Source organism: Anser anser (assembly GCF_964211835.1).
Source record: "Anser anser genome assembly, chromosome: 1".
Classification (NCBI taxonomy): Eukaryota; Metazoa; Chordata; class Aves; order Anseriformes; family Anatidae; genus Anser; species Anser anser.
In genome coordinates this window covers 74676827-74696572 of record NC_139720.1, presented here as the reverse complement: position 1 = coordinate 74696572, position 19746 = coordinate 74676827, and the positions used below count along the sequence as shown (strand labels likewise).

The window sequence follows — 19746 nt, the reverse complement described above, 5'->3', positions numbered from 1 at the left end:
AAGGAGCTCTTCAAATGAAAACTATAGCCAACTGTGCACAGAGATGAGACCAAAGCTCACCTGAAGAAGTAGTAATTTTTTCAGGGAAGCCAAGAGGCAGCAATTAGAACTTAAACATCACAGTTTCCTTCTTTGCAGGGCAGTCACTTGATAATTTATAAAGGTAAAAGTTGCAAAAAGCACACATCTAAGAATCACTGATGCATATCAAAGTGTAAGTGGATCTGTTTATCTACTAGAAAAATATTTGTGATCTTCAATTGGATGAAGCAAGTCATAAAGAAATCCAGGGAGCACTGTTTATTAAGTAAGCGGAAAGCAAAACTGTATAGGAATGAAGACAAATATGACTGTTAGTGTTTATAACCCAACAAGCTATGAGAAGAATCAAAACAGCAGCTTATGTGATGGCAATACATAGATTTCTAAACTAAAGATCTCTGACCAACTGCTAAATGCCTGCAACACAAAATAAACTGATGCACTTAAGAAGAGACCTGTGGGGATATCAGCTCAATGAACTTGAAACAAGCTGATAATAAAGTGCTGTCTCAATTGCAGCCATATAACACCATCAGTTCAGACGAATATCCATGTGAATGGCTAACAAAGCATTCGCAATTAAAGTCATACATTTAAAATCTTGATAGTTGAATGGTATGACTACCCCCACGGACTTTTTTTTTTTTGAAAGGCAGTATTTCAATTAAAAAGGCAGCTCTGCCACAGAAGTAGGTATGCAAGCTTTCAAAGCCAAACAGAGACCAAAGGTGTTGCCAGTTAACCTGAGGTGTTTGAGTTCTGTTATTTGTCTAACAGGTGGAGGAAGGCAACAGCCAACTAAATTCAGCCTTACACAGCATACCAGCACGTTAGTGGGTATCTGAAACTACTCACAGATCACAAACATCAGTACCACTAGGAACATAAGTGAAAACTTCCATCTTTGTCTCAAAACAAGGGAATAGCATCCCAATTATCTAGGTTTTCTCCAGAGTCAGGCCTCTTATCGCACAAATAAGCTATTAGCTCACTAGAAACCAGTATTTCCAAAAAGAAGAGATAAAAACAGAATGGGGAGCCAGCTGAGACGTGTATGCCTCCTACAGCATATCTCCTGGCTACATAGGCTGGTCTTTCAGCATGGGAGGAAGTTTCTTGCAAAGAGGTAGACAAAGGAAAATGTATGTGCATGTCTTTGTATTTAAGAAATAAAATGCAGTGTGAGAAGTCTAAAAGCCACTTGGTTTTATTACAAGAAGTTTCATAGTGGGCATTACAACAAAAGCGTTTCCACTAAAATGGATGTATCAACCTGTCAACACTACACCAGTGCACCAAAATAGCCTTCTACTTTTTATCCACCATCCATGGTATTTCAATTTGCCTCTGTAGTTGGAGCATGAAAAACATTCTGGAATGGTTTGTTGTACTCTAAAGAAAAAAAATAAATAATGAACCTTTAGTATTTATATTATACAACATACTGATGTCACACATTCTTACCACAAAAAGCCAAACTGCAGGCTTTTTGGCCTTCAATAAAATTTATTCTTGAAAACAAAAACTCTTTGTATATTCTGTATAATTCATATTGTTCTGTCATGCAAATCCATAATTCATGCTGTTCATTCATATGAAAATAAACATGTTTATTCTTCCATTGACTCAATGCTATAAGGAAATTAATGCAACCTAAAGCTACCCAAAATATAACTAAAAAAGTGAATAGTCAATGCTTCAGAACTTTCTTACTGGAAAAAGGTAATTGGATAATTAAGGAAAGCTGTTTTTCATCAGGAAAATCAGCAGTGTTGCCATACAAAATGTCTACTGGTACAAATACATTAATATTTTCTCCACTTGCAAACCTGATTCAATCTGAAAGTGTGCATCCAGATTATTTCCAAATATTTAGGTGCTGACTACAGACTGCTTAACAACCTCAAGTGGTACTCTCTATTTTATTTTTTTAGCTACACACAGGCTAAAAACCTATCCAGTTGCTTCAGCACTCCATGACCAACTGATAACTTAGGTCTCAAGCTTGACAATCAAGTACTACAGAAATACATGATAATTACAGCAGTGTTAACAGGTCAGTGTAAGCACACCTTAAGCACACCTTCTTTCCCTTATGTAAATACAGTTCTGTCACAATACTGCAGTATACAAGTACCAATGCAGTTTGATTTATTCAGGCTTTGCTAAGTGAGAGCTAGATTCGAAAAAAAAATCAAAGATCCTACTTTTCTCAATGGACTTGGACCTTTTTGACGTGTCACCTTTAAAAAATAAACTTTTTAAAGATAAAAAATGGTTCCTCTATTAACTACAAACAGAGTAACTTCTATTCAAATGCTAGAAGATTTTGCATCTGAAGAACGAGTGCATTATGTTAAAGTGATTTCCCCTCGTTCCCCTTTTGAAAAATTCCTGTAGCATTTTGGGACAATGTATTTTCAAGAATTCATCCTAAGTGACAGGGAATGCTCTTGGATATTAATGTTTTGTTTTGTTTTTATTTTTTTTCCACCGAAGTATTTCTGAAGGGTTTTTAAAATCTGTATATATTCATACTGACTTAACAAGAAAGCCCCCATTCGCATGTAGTAGATCAATTTTCACCCACTGGATTTTGCAAAGTTATTGTTACACTAGACCTTTTGGTCCTGGAGAAGGATTCTGTGTTGGAGAAAGTCAGAATACTCAATGCAAGCAACATGCAGGGGCAGAAATCGGTGCCAAATACTTGGCAACATTCTTGTTTTTTAATTAAATTACAAAAAACTTGCCTCTAGGAGTTTAATGTTACATGTACTTCACAGCACAATGGAAACTGTATTTCAGGCTTTTCTGCTTTAACATTTATCCTTAGTTGTTTGTGCTAAAGTGATTCAAAATCAGTTACCTAATTTTCTTAAATGATTATGGCTAGGAGCAAGCCATAATGCTGGGAACCCATACTCCCCCTCTGAGCAGCGCTACACCTGTACCAATAAGGCTTTGCAGGTGCCCACTCTACTGCAGCTCTGCCCTGTAATTTGCAAAGCAGGAGACACACTACCCTGTATGATTTGATATAATGGGGCCTTGTTTTTCGGCAGATTCTCATGAGATTTGTCATGTTCCACCAGAGTAACTTTTCCTGTTATCCAGACTTTTTCTGAAGTCTGAGAAAGGCACCAGACAGGCTCAGAAAACAGGAGCCAGTCAGAATACTGGGCAGTCCTGAACCTTGACTGATCAGCAAAGCAATGAATTACACTACTGTAATGCATATTATATATTCAGTGTAATAAAAACTTTTAATTTTGCTGAGTTTATGAAGATGTGTCCACTTACCAGCTGCTTGATCACTTGGAATCTCCATGAACTAAGCTAGAAATCATGGTACATTGTCACAAGCTGCTAGATATGACAAGCCAAGTTTTCAAACCTACTGAAAATATTTTAGAATTTACTCCGAAAACCTTTTTACGATCTTTCAATAGTATCACCTAATAACTATGTTGAAATATAGTGCACTACATAACAGAAAACAAAACAGTAATATGAGATAGGATATCAATAAAAATGAGTAGTGAGAAGATGGACCAATGAGTAAGGAAGTCTTAGCAATATGATGCATAATGAAAATGATGCTGCACATATAAACCAAGTTTACACAACACATAGACTAGTTTCCAACTGAACAAGTATCTATCTTCAGGTGATAAAAGCACATTTCTTTTAGATGTTTAGGAAAATGTACTTAGTTAAAAGTGTTAGCACTTATTTACTATTGATAAGTGAACTATGAGGTACAGGGAAACTGTTTTTGAACACTGTAATGGTTCAAAGAATTTTCTGCCCTAAATACACTTTGAAACCAGGACCAGTTGTGCAGGATGAAAATTCGAAGCCTGTTCCAATTCTTGTAAAAATCAATGCAGCCGAAAGACTTAAAATATCAACAGTAGTATTTTGTATTTCCATAGTAATCACCATAATATACTTCAATATTTAGCTATGTTTTAAATTGTCACTTTACAGACTATCTAAACGGAACAATTCCTATAGCACTGGAAACACTTTCAGAGTTTTGTTATCCAGTATTTCAGATCCAAATGACTCTGCTAACATCTGCTTCATTTTGGCATGCATCTTTTTAATCAGTACCATGCAACAGGCACCTGTGTGATTTTCACTGACTCATCTCTCATTTCCACAATATCCCATCTGCAAAGAATACTGTTAACAGCTATAACCAACCAAATAGAACAAGACACAGAATGTAAGACACTTAAAAGGAATAAACCAAATACTCACTTGAGTATTATACTTAATACTTAAGTATTACTTATTAATTAACTAACTACACAATGCTGCACATACCTGTGAAGGTCTTGGATTTTCTACACACTAGAGCTCTATTGTCTCAGCTTGCTTTGCTTGTCCAAGATCAACTTCTTCAAAAAGATGGACTGAGTATTTATCCAGTATTAGATATTAAGAAGAGAGGGATACTGGGAGTAAGTCCTCTGGGTAAGCTTACATTATGTGAAGTAGAGACTGTCTACTATCTCATCATGATGGACTGACTACCTGTGACCATTGCTCTTGCTCCCCATCTCTAGACCCAGTTATTTCTGGTGCTCTTGTGGGAAGAACTGCTGTGCTCCATGCTTCAATTCTGAAATCAAGTACATAATAGTATTCTGAGAAGGAAAACAAAAATAAAACAAAAAACACACATGCAACAAAAAAAATACATTAGGACAAGAAATCTGTTCTGCTGTATATTTGATGCCTCTAGTAGAAGAAAGGTAAGTTAGGGATTCCTAAGCAGAAATCCCTCGGCAGATATTTAAAGTGCTGGGATGCATCTCACCTATCTTTATAAAATGTTCTGCAGAACACAGATCTAGATCTATATTCAATTAATGGAGAAGAAAGCATTTTCAGCATGCAAATCAATATCAACATCTCTATTTGGAAGATATGGAACATGCTGTTGACTCCACTGAATGATGTCAGATGGAGAGAACTCCACTGTGCATGAATACATCCAGTTTAACGAATCACATCCTACCTACTAGCACCAAGAACCAACAAGTGTATGACAGGTTTAGAAAACCTCATTTCTGAAAGTAGTTGATTGCCTTCTAAGTATTTTTAGTTCAATCCAGCAGATGGGACCAACTATAGAACATCCTAACAGATAAGTAAGGAATACTGCACAGACACCAGGCTGTAACTACAATATACAACAGGAAACCAAGAAAGACCACAGGAAGATGAAGGCTTGACCATTTGTAAATAAATGAGGATTTGTCAAGTGAAGCAAAGCTAAACACATGGTGGACAACCACATACAATTTGCAAAGAACCCAAGCTACTACAAGCAAAAGAATTCTGATACAGAAAGCTGCCCAAGGGCCTGTGATGAACTGATAACAATATATCTTCTTGCCTTATGAAGAAAGGATGCCGTGACTACAAGGGGATTGTCACTTATCAAGAGTATATAAAGCACCAGAACATGCATAACGTGAATGATAATCATACCAGTAATGTAATTAATTCAAAAGTATTCTAAGAGTCACAGACAAGGTTTTAGCAGAAGATAAACACGACAATCAGCCTGAAATTAAATGGGCTACTAACTACTGCTGTATTTGAAACATATGTAAAAGTTGTCATGGTTAGCCAAATCATGATATCAAAGCTTTCAAATAGTCTTCAAGAAAGGAAGTTGAGGTTCAAGAGTACTTTTCTATGGGAAAACATAGAATAAAATGCTTACATGGATAAATTGAGAAAGGTACAATTGATAATAATATGGTGGAGGAAGAATTACCCATCACTGAGCTTTACCACACTGCTCACTAGACAGGCCATTTCTGTGCATCTAAAACTGCTAATGAAGGATCCAAAACCACTGTTAATGTGATACAGGGAAGGACAGGAGAGTGCTCAGGAAGTTCAAGCACTCCGCAGCCCATGCCTTAAGACACAGATCTCAAAATAGGTCTTTTGTTGTTTGGCTGTTGGTTTAACAGATATTAAATAAATACACCTGCAGTAGAAAACAAGGTAGAACTTAGACATTGGGTAAGAAAAACCAATCAAATACATAAAAAGAGAAAGAGGAGAGAGATCTCGGGAGACAAATGATTTCAAGTATTTCCTATGCCTTAGGCAGTCCAACCTGCCATCTTCTTAAAGCTCTTAGAAAAACAGAATCTTTATGCCTTCTTGGTACCCCCATGAGGGAATGTTTTCTGTTGCTAGATCAGAGAAAAAAAAAAAAAAAAGAAGAACCACCATGACCACAGCACAAAGACTGCTTGAATATTTCTGCTGCTAACCAATCAAGCATCTGACTGTTGATATGCTGTTTTTCTGATGTAACAGATTTCTGGTAGAGTCCAACCTTAGTCCCTTTCTTTGTGACTCCAGGTCTTTTTTATTCTCCCTCTCAACCACCTACCTATCTCTTGCAATTGCATGTTCTCCAGCTGTTGCCCTTGATCCCGAAATTAGTAAGGCAGGCTTTGCACAATCCTGTTGTCACTCCTCCTTCACAACCTCATTTGGCTGTCAAGTCTTGCCCATTAACTCCTCCAAAGACTGTGGCAGAAGGGCAACAAATATGCAGGCTTAGTATGAGAATTTCCTGACCAGATTTATTTTATAGAACTTAGGAGTTCCAACTCCACAAAATGGCATCAAGCCCTGAGACATACACTCCCTTATACGGAGCTGACTGCCTCTTCAAAGTATCCATGGCTAGGCAGAACACTTCCTTGCCTTCACCCAGAAATCATTCACATAGAGTCCACCACTCATGATACCAAGTCACTGGGGGATAAAATAGCAAATGAATTTCATGACAGTAAATGCAAAGCAATGCAGGGTTGAAACCTCCTCCCAACACTAGCTTTACACAGTGGTGGCCTCCAGCATAGCTACTGCATCTTAGAAAGGAAATATGAAGTCTGAAATAAATAATCTTATGCAAGTCAAATAATTCTACACAAACAGTGATTCTGTTCTCAGTAGCAGTCAGAAAGCAGACAATTTTAGAAGCTGCTGGGAAAAGAAAAAAAGAAAAGCTCATTATGTCATGGTATAAATTTATAGTTTATCTACATATGTAGAGCTGGAAGGGGAACAGGAGAGAACGAGGACAGTAAAAGGTGTAAAAAATCTTCTGTACACATGTAATTAAATGGACTAGGAAGATTCAGCTGTGAAGGGAACTCATAAAGGTCTATAAAACCTACAACTGCCATGGGCAAGCTGAATAGGCAATAGCCATGCACCGCTTCTCATAATACAAGAACTGTAAGCCAAACAGTATTGTCAGACAGCAGTTCTAAAATAAACAAAAAGAGGTGTTTGCTTTTTTCCCCACACAACATGCAGTTTAACTGGATTTTGTAGATGACAACAGCTTATATTCTAAAAACTATTAAACAAATTTCCTCGGTAAAGCATCCACCAACAGCTATTAAACTCTAAGCTATGATCTCTAATGCAAAAAGGTACCTGTGATGCAGATGGCCAGAAGCTGGGAGAGTGTATCTATCTGTGGAAATGTCTGCTTTACATCATGTGATATCTACTCCAGCCAGCATCAGAGCTATGACAAGCTAGATGGATGTTTAATCTGACCCAAAATATCCATTCTTACATTTCTTTTCTGTGTCATCTACCCTATCCAAAAAAGCCACATAAAAGTCCAGTCCCCTCACCCTGTTCGCCATCCTTACAGAATGCCTACAAAAAACAAAACAAAACAAACAAACAAAAAAAGCATTACTCTGAAAGAATAGATTACGAGTTCAAAGTCATCTTTGACATGGTCCCAAAGATGCTGGTTTTCTGAAACCTCTTGGTACCAACGAAGTTGCAACCCAGGGTCAGAGCATGCAAGAGAACTCTTCAAACAGACTTTTACATCTAGAAAGTAGATTTTTTAGTAGTGATTTTTTAGAAACTTACTGTGTGCATAGGCAACTACTATCTAGATAATCAACTTAAAATTGCCCTATACCCTACACAGGGTACACAGCAGGCAAAAACTTCAGCAGACTCCTGTGAAGTGGTCATCTTGTACATTGCTTAGTTGTTAGCCTCTGCAGGAAAAACAAACAAACAAACAAACAGACTTGTGCAGTCCTTAACTTGCTTCTAAGAAAACAGCTGATCCCTTTTGTGATCGTAAGGAGACAGAAATGAGAATCTTTCCATGGTCTTTTGTTGTTTCCAATCTAAACCTCATATATCTATATCTATCTATATATATATATATTTATGCCTTACTGATCAGCTGTGTGTTTTGGGGGTTCTACTTTCTAATGCATTATTTATTTAATGACAGTGGGACTTCACCACTTCTGGCTTAAAGAAGCATATTCTTCAGACATTATTTCAGCCTTCTAATGGGAAAGATCCACAGCTAATTACTCAGACCATTACATTTTCAGAGATCCTTCACTCTTGTGATAGAACAAACTTCAGCATTGCTTAGCTGCTTATTTACTGATGTATTTTAATGCACTGACAGTCTTGCTGGAAAGTCTGGATTCCTTTCAGAGGTGGAGGACAGCCTGAGTTTCTGCCATCCCAATGAATTTCAGTTACATCCATCACCAATAAATGGTTCAAAATCCAGGCTCTGCATTTGTTGTATCATTACATTTGTTAGCAGTAATGAGCTGTGCAACAGATGGCTTACTTTATTGGGTCTGCTTTGTTACTAATAGCTAGGCAATTTAATTTAGGTGACATCCTCTTCCAGGCCCACTAACCCTCAAAAGGAAAAAAACCTTCATACTCATGGATTGCATTCAGATTGGATATATAAACTACATGTGAGATAATGCCACCATAGCACCCAATTATTATCTATCAAAAATGTTTTTACAGTTCATACTAACAGCACTTTTTTGGAATTGGATAAAAAAGTTTGTGATTCTACGGCAAGCATAGCCAACATGGGTATAAGATTCAAATTACAAAGTTCTTTATGGATCGCATCTTAGATTTGCTTTCAAGAAAAGGATATGTGTAATCTACTGTCTTAAAATGAGCTCTTTCCACCCTCCCTTCACCTCTCCCCCAGTTCATGGTTTCTTACAGTCTTCACAAACTCTGAGTCTTTCTGGCTTCTCAGTCATGGAAAATACTCTTGTGCAAGAAGACAGGACTTCTGTTCCAGAAAAGAGGACTTGCTGTAATGACAACTCTGGAACCAGTCTGGTTGTACCATGTGCTCAGGATCTCAATTCACAAGAAAACATTTTTTTTTTTTTTTTGGGGGGGGGGGGGGGGGGGGGGAAGGAAGGCATTCTGTGCCACATATAAATTCTCCAGTATAAGGCTATGCAACCAACTGGTTTTTGTTGTTTTGGCAGCTAAGTTGGAAAAAAATAGAGAAGACATTCATGGTGATATGGGATAAACAGTTGTTTGGTTTTGGTGCTTTAAACTAAAACAACCAGAACATTTACTTCATACCAGACAGAAAGGAAAAGCAAAGGAAATAGAAATTTGGCTCACAAAACAGGAAAAAGATTTTCCTTGTTCTAATCAGTATTGCATAAAACCAAAATCACCGCCACTTTTCCTAATACAATTACCTGGGCTAGATACAAAGAGAAAGAAGGCACAATGAATGATTTTTGAGACAGAAGTTGAGCAAATTTTGGAAGCTTGTAGGCAGCTGCTGGACACCATAACTTTATTTGCCAAGCCCATGCCATCAGTTTGCTGCAAAACACAGTCACGACTGACTTTGGACATTAAAACAAATGGCAAGAATCCCATTACTCTCCACCATGTGGCTGCCTAAACCCACCTGAAGAGGGATAGGTGAGATAACTTAGAAGGCAGAAGGAACAGAAAAGGAAGAGAAAGTTTAGCTTTGATTGTGAGAAGTGACAACAGTTTCATTTGCATTATTTAAATGTTACACACTGCTTTTAATTGTTTGGTGTAGATAAATATATTACGCAGAAAGTTGCAAAAGCAACTCTTGCTTTTAATGCCTAATTATCAAAACAGACACCGATATAAACACAGCCTGCTTAAGAAAGGTGCCGACTTCACTGAGAATATTGCTCCTCTTACCTCTCCTTAAGAAGCACCTAGCACCAAGAGTCTTCATTAAGACATCTGGATTCATGTTCATGACACTGCCAATCTTCCACTGCAGTCCAATGTCAGAAGATGTAGGGAGAGGGTAGGTGGAGTTGAGAAATAGTTATTATAAGGGTTACAAACTCTGGATCAAAATTTGCCATAAGCAGTAACCTTGTTGTACCTCTCATATTATCACTGAGAGATTAGAGCAATTACAAAATTACAAAATGAACAGACGTTATGCAAATTCATTTTAATGAAAGCTATGCATGTATGCCTATATGTGTCCATGTGGATATGTATTAATTTCTCTTATGTGTAACAGATTCTAGGAAAAAAAAAGGAAGGAGGCTTCGAACTACAGCCTTAGGGCTTAAAGTGACTAATGACGGATAGAACTTTCCCTGCTATGAATGTGTCACTATGAGAAAGAAGATAGAGACTCTCTAACAAAGACAATTACTAAACTGCACAGCTCTCTGCCAAGAATGACCCAAAAGCGTGGGAGGCTAGTGATAAAGAGTAGAAAGGCAAGGAAGTATTATTACTGCCACTTCCCTTCCTCATAAATTTTACATTGTTATATTTAGATTGCTGGCCAGGAGTGCATCCTGACTCCTGCATAGGGGACTCACAAGGGTTTCCTTTGTGTTCAGAATTGCATCCCTCACAGATACAGGGCTTGACCCTGCTTCCATTCAAATAAATAGGAATGTGTCCATGGACTTATAAAATTATAATGTATGTCTTGAAACATTTACTTCAAATTAAAGAAAAGTTTGAGCATTCGAACATTAATAAGATCCCCCCTACATTCTCAAGGCTGAACAGACCCAGGTCTCTCAGCCGTTCCTCATAGGGGAGATGCTCCAGGCCCCGTATCATCTTTGTTGCCTTCTGCTGGACTCTTTCGAGAAGATCCCTGTCTTTTTTGTACCGGGGAGCCCAGAACTGGACACAGTACTCCAGGTGAGGCCTGACCAGGGCAGAGTAGAGGGGGAGGATCACCTCCCTTGACCTGCTGGCCACGCTCCTTTTAATGCACACCAGGATCCCATTGGCCTTCTTGGCCACCAGGGCACACTGTTGGCTCATGGTCAACCTGTCGTCCACCAGGACCCCCAGGTCCTTCTCCGCAGAGCTCCTCTCCAGCAGGTCATCCCCCAGCCTGTACTGATACATGCGGTTGTTCCTTCCCAGGTGCAGGACTCTGCACTTGCTCTTTTAAACTTCATTTGGTTTCTTCCTTAAATATGCTGACCATACAGCGATTTATACACCTTGCCACTTTTCTAGCAATAGAACAACTTGAAAGCTGTCACAAAACACAGATTGGAAGCAGAAGAGCACCAAGCCCAAAGGAACCTTTCCATTTGCCATGAGTCCTGGAAGGGTGACAGGGCAGGATGTGACCCAGTAACCATTGCACTGGCAAATGCCCCTGCACTGCTTACATGGCTACTGAGTTGCTTCACATGGGAATTCACAGATTTACCCAAACAGAGATGAGAGCCTGCAACAAAAAGCGATAATTAAGTCTCTGACTTGTGTGTATAGAATCTCCTTGCATAGTTGGATTCAGTGATTGTTTATTCTCTGGCTAGAATCCAGCTTCCTAAATCACTGCCAATAGTATTTCTAAATATGAAAATTCAGCAATATGTTAATCAGGGAAATGCTGCTGTGTCACCATACTTTGCAACAGGATTGCAATGAATTACTCTTAAACTGTACACAATCAAAAAAGATAACAAGCATGATTATACCGAACTTACTTCACAAACACGTTTACACTATTGAGAACAGTCATGGACTAATTCCTCTCATGACTTTTCAATTCTAGCCCAATCTGTCAGTGAGCAAAAAGCCACATATGCATGTCAGAGCTTCTCTACCTCCATTTGTATAAAGAGAATTTATTTCAGGTGCAACTGAACACACTGCATTTAGAAGAATGAGCCTTAACATTTTTCACAAAACAGCATGAAGACTGTCCTGTAAAGATGTCATTGTTCTGCTTCCATTCACGCATGCTTGACTTTTTCATCATTTTGAATAGCTTAAGTTCTTCATGAAGCTTCATTGCTTCCACTGACACCACGTCTGCCTTTAGTTTTACGTTGTCTTTTATGGCTTTAGAGTAAATCAAACAGCTTTGTATTGAATTTCTGCATTTGGGGATATTTCATGTGAGTAACTTCTCATTTGGTCTACTCTGGAAGCTTTCTGTCCACATTACATGCCATGGTTATACTGAAAAGACAAGACAGGAACAAAAAAAACAAATCTCAGCTGTGTAAGAAAATGTCAGTACTTTGGATATTAATTTTTTTTGAAGATTCATATTTGCTATTTAAGATAAAGCATCTGAAGAGAACAGAATTTCCCTGGAAAAGTTTACCACTGTAGAATTTTTCCTATGTTTTTGAATGGCAAGATGAACCACCTGGGAAGTGACATAATGGGAAAAAATGTCAGCTACACACTTTCTAAGACAGTTTTTTTCTTTTTTTTTTTTTTTATGTTTAAGAATTGTTGGGCAGAGGAGTATGTTGATGGTGGATGCTGTCAGGATTCCACAGGAAAAAAAAGAAAAATGGATGCAATCTCCCAAACTCTCATCACATAAAGCAAACCAGTACAAGATGGGAGATTACCAGGTGAAGCATGGTTACCAAAGGAAGTGGTGTTCCAATTACCATAGGCTGAAAATTATGTGGAAAAATCAGCCCTGGCACTCTCATATTTGGGAATGCTACACAGATGACAAATGCACAATGTATACGACTCAAGCGACTACCTCCCTGCCCCCTCCTTGCACCTCAAAAGCTTTGTAACAGTAGCTCTCTATGGGCAAAAATAGTGAAATACAGGGACTTTGGAAAGCAAGCGCAGAGCTGCAGAGATCTACAAAATACATTCCTGGAACAGCCTACTTCCAACAGGCTCTATCTAGGTACTTCACTTGAACTTCTTTTAGAGAAAAAGCCTGTAATTGAAAAAGTTCCTCTGTTAAGGGAACCACAGGAACATCTACATGGTAATCACCAAGGGGAAAAAAAGTACAAAACTAAAAATAATACCCAGGGTATATAATATATACCCAGGGTATATAGAAAAATCAAATTGTTCTAGTTAGGAGTCAGTCTTTCTAAAGTATCACAATTCCCAGCAACAGGACGCAATCTGAAGTTTTCTGTGATAACTTCCAACTGTATCCTCATCAGTGTGGGAAAGGGCCTTTTGTTTCTCCAGGTGAATTGAAATCCCTCTGCCTTTTCTGCTTGAGGCAGTGAATCCTTTGTGTAATAGTTACTAAGTCACACTTCACTACTTCCAGACTGTAGTAGGATTGGAATTCTAAGGGACTGAATAGTGCCCATTAGAATAAGTAGGATTTTATCAATGACATGATCAAGCCTCAATTGCTTCTCAGAGCAGGCAGAGCTGGCAATCCTCCACAGTCCTTCCAGGAATGCCCTAAGGTTTGTTGTTTGCAGTCCTCTGTCTGCAAGCATGTTACTGTTGAGAGGTTTGAGGCATAGAACAATGCCGGATGTTTGGTGTAGTGTTACAGTCCGGTTCTTTATTAGGAAGTTTCTTTCTAGCTACTGAAGTATGTTTAGGAACACAATTTGCTCCTGTGGCAATCTGCAAGAATTTTGCCCTTGACTCCGAATAGAGCAGGAACAGACTCCCTGTCTGCAACATCAGACATCCCAGCATTAAGTGACAAAATCGTGTGGGCCTGCTAAGCTTCACTAGAGTGAAAAGGTCAGCCCACAAATCAAGAGCCTCAAAGGGAGAAGCATGCAGATTGTTGCTGGGGCTGCTGCACATGCAGAGGCTAAGTCCCTCCCTGCCTTATCCCCAGAGAACATCACAGAACAGTACCTTAGCTTACACCCTGCGCAGACAGCCTGGCAGACCCACCAAGTAGTGTGCTCAGAGTGTATCTCTTGCTACTGAAAAAGCCTAGGCAAATCAGTCTTACCATAAAACAGTGTAATACTAGCCAGATGAAGGTAAGGCAGTTCAGATGTAGCATCAGCATCAAAAGGTTGAGATACCATCTGAACTCATATAAGTACTCAATGGCTCCTCTCTGTAGGCTTTATATACAGGCAAGGGATACTGAACTGTAAAATAGGGAACACTCTCTGTTTTGCTTGCTGTGTATCAGTTTCTTGGGGGTGTGTGGAGTTCATCTTCTTCACTTCTGTTTTGGTGAGCAGTGTTATGTGCGCCTAGGGTACCAATAAAAGCAGAAATCCTCTATCACAGGAACTGCTAATAGAGAAATCTGCCTACATTTTTCCCCACCATAATCAAAAAAAGAAAAAAAAACAGAGTTAAAGCACTGGAAGAAAAAATTAACTGCTCCAAAGGTAGCACTATGCTGCTTTTAGATCTTCAAGATGGCAGAGGCTTCTGAAGGCTGTTGGATATTACCTGGACCACAAAGCAAAGACACAATATGGCACAGATAAACAGTTTGTCTGTTTCTTGTCTTTTGCCCCTCTCTCTAGAGAAGTCAGTCCCTCTGAATTGAAATTACACCACAGACATTTCCAGTCACCAGAGGATGAACTCTTTATAATTGAAGCTACGTAAGGCACAGAGATAATGAAGACTTCGTACTGGGGAACCCACAGAGGCCAGCAAATAGCTTTGTCTTTGTTTTCAGAGCCTTTGAAAGGAATCCTTTTGTTCAGTATTTCTGAAGCAGTAAAGCAGTCTGGTCTGCTCCCTCTCAGATTTGATCCAAACTTCTGTGATTTGGCTTCTGCCTTTACTGGGCTTCTGGTGACTATTAACACCACTGTTTCTACCCAAGTTGCCAATATCTAGATAAATCTTTTGAAATGTCTGTCTTCACAGAGTGCCATATTTTTTCTTGCATTTTTAAGTCCTTATAAGCTTCCACGCATTCTTTTCCTTCATGCAGGAGGCCATACCATGTTCAGCAGGACTTTGTGAGAAGAAAGATTTGCTTTGCTCTTCAGACTTCCTATAGTCTGTATTGCAGAGATGTACAAATCGATCACTGGCTGGGCCCTACAACTGACTCCACTATTAGTCTGAGCAGTAAGATGATTTGAAAGTAACAAATTTGAGCTGGTGTCTCCTTTCATCCCTCTATTTTGTAAGTAGGAAACAGATCCAGGTCCAAAATTTCCAAACTCACCAGTGAATTTGTGCATGTCAACTTGCAGGTGTGCAACATCAGACATTTTAGAGACCTGGGCTTTTCCGCCTCCAGGTACATTTAAAAAAAAAATAAATCTTTGAGTTGTGTCAAATTCAGGCCCTAAAATTCTAAGTCACTTTGAAATCATTGTACACAGTTGATTAAAAATAAGGCAAGTAAATGAAAGGATGGAAAAGAGGTTTCTGGATCTTCCCACGTAAGAGATCTCATCTGTAAGAGGAATAAAATACCTCAAACAGAAGAGCTTTATTTCACCTTCCAGTAATATGCAAAAATACTTTTTTAATCAGGATTTATCTGTCAAAGTAAGATAAAGCACAGAATGCAAGTCTACCATATAAAGCAGAAAAGTGGACAGTTTAATAAAAGTCTGTTTTTCATCTGTAACCTTTCCTAGGAAAGAACCTTGCCTCGATCTAAAAGCCTCGTTTATCAGAAATCACCACTATCCATTTATAGGGTGATTTTGAAAAGTAAGACCAAACAAAAAACCATAGCTGGACTTACCACCAAGTACATCATATTTTGAAGTGTAAACATTTTTATAGTAGTTTATCACAAGCATAATTAAGCTCCTAGCTGGAACAATACAGAAACAGCTCTCACACCTTCCTAATGTCATTACTTACTGCTGCCAAATGTAGCTGCGTGCTTTATAAGATCAAAAAGGGTACTTGGAAACTCATCTGCCTTTCTCCTACCTACAAACACAAGAAAAGGAGAAAGAACAAATAAGTAGTTAAAAAAAAAAATTCCACTTTGTTTCTTTAGTGCTGGTTTGTGCCACTGACAAGCTCCTTCCCACTAATAGCACATTTTAAATTCATGATTACTCTATTTTTACATACAGAATATTAGTACATTCACCCTGACAGCAAGCATACGTGTTCAGGAAAAGCAGGAATGAGACATAATTTATTTTCTAGCCCTTGAAGGATAGATATGTGAACTTTTTCTCTAAGAGTCTTCTTTAAATATATTTAGCAAAATAAATTTTAAGGTACTAGCATTAGAAGCAATTCCTCCATTACCTCTTCACACTGATCTATAACAATCTTACTGCCTCTCAGACAGTGGCTAGAGATCATGCTAAGACCACAGTGACTGATACAGAAAAAATGCTGGCTATCATTTCTTGTTATTGTACCACAGTAGCATTTTGCTGCTCCAGCAGAGATCTCTCTGGGCACAACAGATTTTACACTGAAGATCCTACACTCCAAATAAACAAGACTGAATGATAAATAGGAGGATGACAAATGGGGGAATGATGAAATACAGAGGTAAAGCAACTTGTCCAAAGTAGATCTGTTACAGAGAAAGGAGCTCAGCCATCTCCACTAAATACTGGTCTTGCACATTATTCACCAAACCACCTGAGGGACTTCCAACACCAGAGAAACAAACAACACTTAAGTCTACTTCTACATGCCACCGAAGTTTAAGCAATACGTGGCTTGAGCAACACGTAGCTTCTTGAATATAAACACTGCCAGAAGCATTTTTGTTTTAGAAAAAAAAGTGTACATTATATCAAAGTTATGTTGGTAAAATAAGTAAAATATAGCATAAACCCATATCATTCATACCTATGGATTTAGCCTTCATGTTTGCTTTTTTCTCTACTCCCTCAAACAGAACACCTTTATCAGTAGCAGCTCATACACTTAGGAATCTATTTACAAACCTAAGCAAATAATGTTCTGAAAAACAACTCTAAATACAGGCTTTTTATGAAATACCTTTCATAAGAGAGCCCTGCTATCAATATTAAAAAATGAAATTAAGACCGACCCCTCCCCCCCCAGCAACTAGCGTCGGAGAATTGAATTGGAATATCTGTTGTCCTTACTACCACAAGTAACAGATTGAACTTTGCAGAGGACATAAAGCACAGAATAAAGCCCAGTTCACTTTCTGTCTACCTATATAGACTGTGCAGCACTAAGTAGTACAAATTTAGTAATTCAGTATAAGAACATAATTCAATGACATCCAAAGGAGATGAGATATTAAGGTATCATTTCTTTTTCTTTCTTTGCATAGGGTTGTCATACATTTGCTTCACTAAGGCTGGTAACGGTCAGAAGGTCCTCAATTCCCAAGAAATATTTTCAGGCAGATGTTTCACTACTGAGCTGCTAAAAAGACCAGAATACAAAAGGTAAGGTCACAGGCTTTGATTCCTTAGAATGCTTAAATAAATGCTTGAAGCACAATTTGTCTACTGATATTAGAGAACACTAATGCATTTGAAATGAGGCATATATGTTTTAGCACTTTGCTCAGCTCAGCTTGGGATAGACTCTTCCTCAGAGTAGGAAGGAGATACTTAATTTAAAATAGATATGGTTTGTTCGCTTAAAAAGAGCGTTTAAACAAAGAAGAAAAATGTACGCTTCTTACTAAAGTTCCCCTACTGGTATAACTTTCTACTCATCTTAAGTGTTTATAATTGAACATCAATTAGACAGTATTTGGGTTTCGAACCGCATATTCTAAAACATTTCTTACACACTCCCTTCCAATGCTTCTATACAGAACAATACATATTAAAATGTTTTTTGGAAAACTATGAAAATTGGTAGAACAGTTTCAGATGTTTAACTTGACATACAGTTAAGTTAAAAGTGTGTGCTTGCTCATTCTCTCTCTTTGTCTCTCTCCCTCCCTGCCTCCCTCTCAAAAAAGCTTTTTAAGTCCTTCTCTGGTTGCAATACTAAGGCAAGTGATCAAGACTGTCATTCAATTTTACAGTCTTTTCTTTACTATTGTATAACCTTGCTAGATGTATACTCTTTGTCATAGTAGGCATTCCTACAAATTTAAAACTGCCGAAGAGTCACATTTTTACCTGAATCTGATGGAGTTAATCTGAGAAAGTAGTGACTGGTTGTTAGCATAAATAGGATTAGAATTATCGATTTCAGATGGATAACACTACACATTACCTGAAGAGCAAGCAGGACTGTGCTAGGTTGATTAAGACTGAAGCTAAAGAAGGGAATTTTCACCTAGATCATTACAGAAGAGGAACATAAAATATACATTTACTATTCATAACAGAAAACAACACATTCAAATTTAAGAGTACTTCATCTCAGAAGAATTGCTTGATTAGCTTGGAACACTTCGCAGGTACGAGCGGGCAATGTTTCCTTTTTGAGACACGGTAGGATATAAAGAAGTTATGAGACCTGTCAAGGTCACACCACAAGAAGGTGACAAAGTTAAACAGTAAGTCACTCCTGACTCCCAGCCCTGTGCTCCACCACACAACTACAGAGAAGGCGACTCCCTGCCTCCAAGAGGGTTCTGTGCTCAGAAGCAATAAGTAAAGATAACAAGCATCACACTTGCAGTACTAACATGGCTAAGGAGCACTTGCTTGAGCAAGTGACAGTTCAAACCGTATTTTGGTCCCAGCTTTATGGCCAGAGGAGATAAGCCGGTAAAGGAAAAGGTGAGGAATCTCGTACAACTCTCCACACGAGTCCCATCCGCGCATCGTTAAGGAAGGCAGGCAATTAGCCGGGTGGCAGAGGACCGCTGCACCGGGAGTGCAGGATCGGTCAGGTTTTATTTGCTCGCTTTTCTCCTCGGTGACAAAACACGGCATTAGCACGAACACATTTCACGAAATGGAAAAAAAAAATAATAAAAAACGGGCAAAGACACAACCCCGAAGGCTCGGAGGGGTCTCGTTGTCATGGAAACGAGTCACCAACGAGCTTTCTAAGACACGAGTGATTAATACCAGAACCCTGCTTCGATTCGAACCATCGATTCAGAACCCAAACACACACCCCAGCAGCCCGGACGAGCAAGGCAGCCGTCCCGGTGCCGCGCTACCGGGCTGGCAGGAGGCACGCAAAGTTTCCCAAAGGCGAGCTGGCACGGCTCGGCACGGCTCTCCCAGCCCCTTCCCCTCCCCAAGCCCACCTCAGCCCGCTGACCTCTCACCAAGCCGCTGCCGGGCACGGCCGCTTCCCCCAGCAGCCCCCCGGGACTGTGGGTCGAGCCGGGCGGGTGCCTCAGTGCCCAAGGCGGGGGACGAGGCGACGGCCCTGAGGATCCACCACCTCCGTCGCCATCTCCCTGCTCTGCGGCTGCCCCGTCCCCTCCTCTCCCCGCCCGCGTCCCCTCCCTCCCGCTCTGCTCTCCCCGCCCCGGCGAGCCGCTCCCCCTCCACCTGCCGCCGGCTCTCAGGTGCCTCCTGGCTCCCTCTGGAGCCCAGCAGCGGCTGCCCCGCGTCAGCCCGCCCCGCTGTCCCTCACGGAAACTTCCCCGCCCGCCTCCCTCCTTCTCCTCCTCTCCTCTGGGGCTGTCGCCAGCGCCTCACGGGAGCCCTGAGGGGGCTGCGGGGCAGGACCGCTCCCCTCAGGGCCCTGGGTAACGGC

At 39.6% G+C, this 19746-nt stretch overlaps 1 protein-coding gene across 1 annotated transcript in view; it reads right to left on the bottom strand.

Moving 5' to 3' along the window:
- SHISAL1 (shisa like 1) overlaps positions 1-19319 on the bottom strand; it is an 85136-nt gene extending 65817 nt beyond the window's left edge. The window contains exon 1 of the mRNA XM_083802126.1: positions 19303-19319. The gene's annotated coding sequence lies outside the window, so the exon portion shown is untranslated. The remainder of the gene's footprint in view (positions 1-19302) is intronic.
- Positions 19320-19746: the final 427 nt, after the last annotated feature.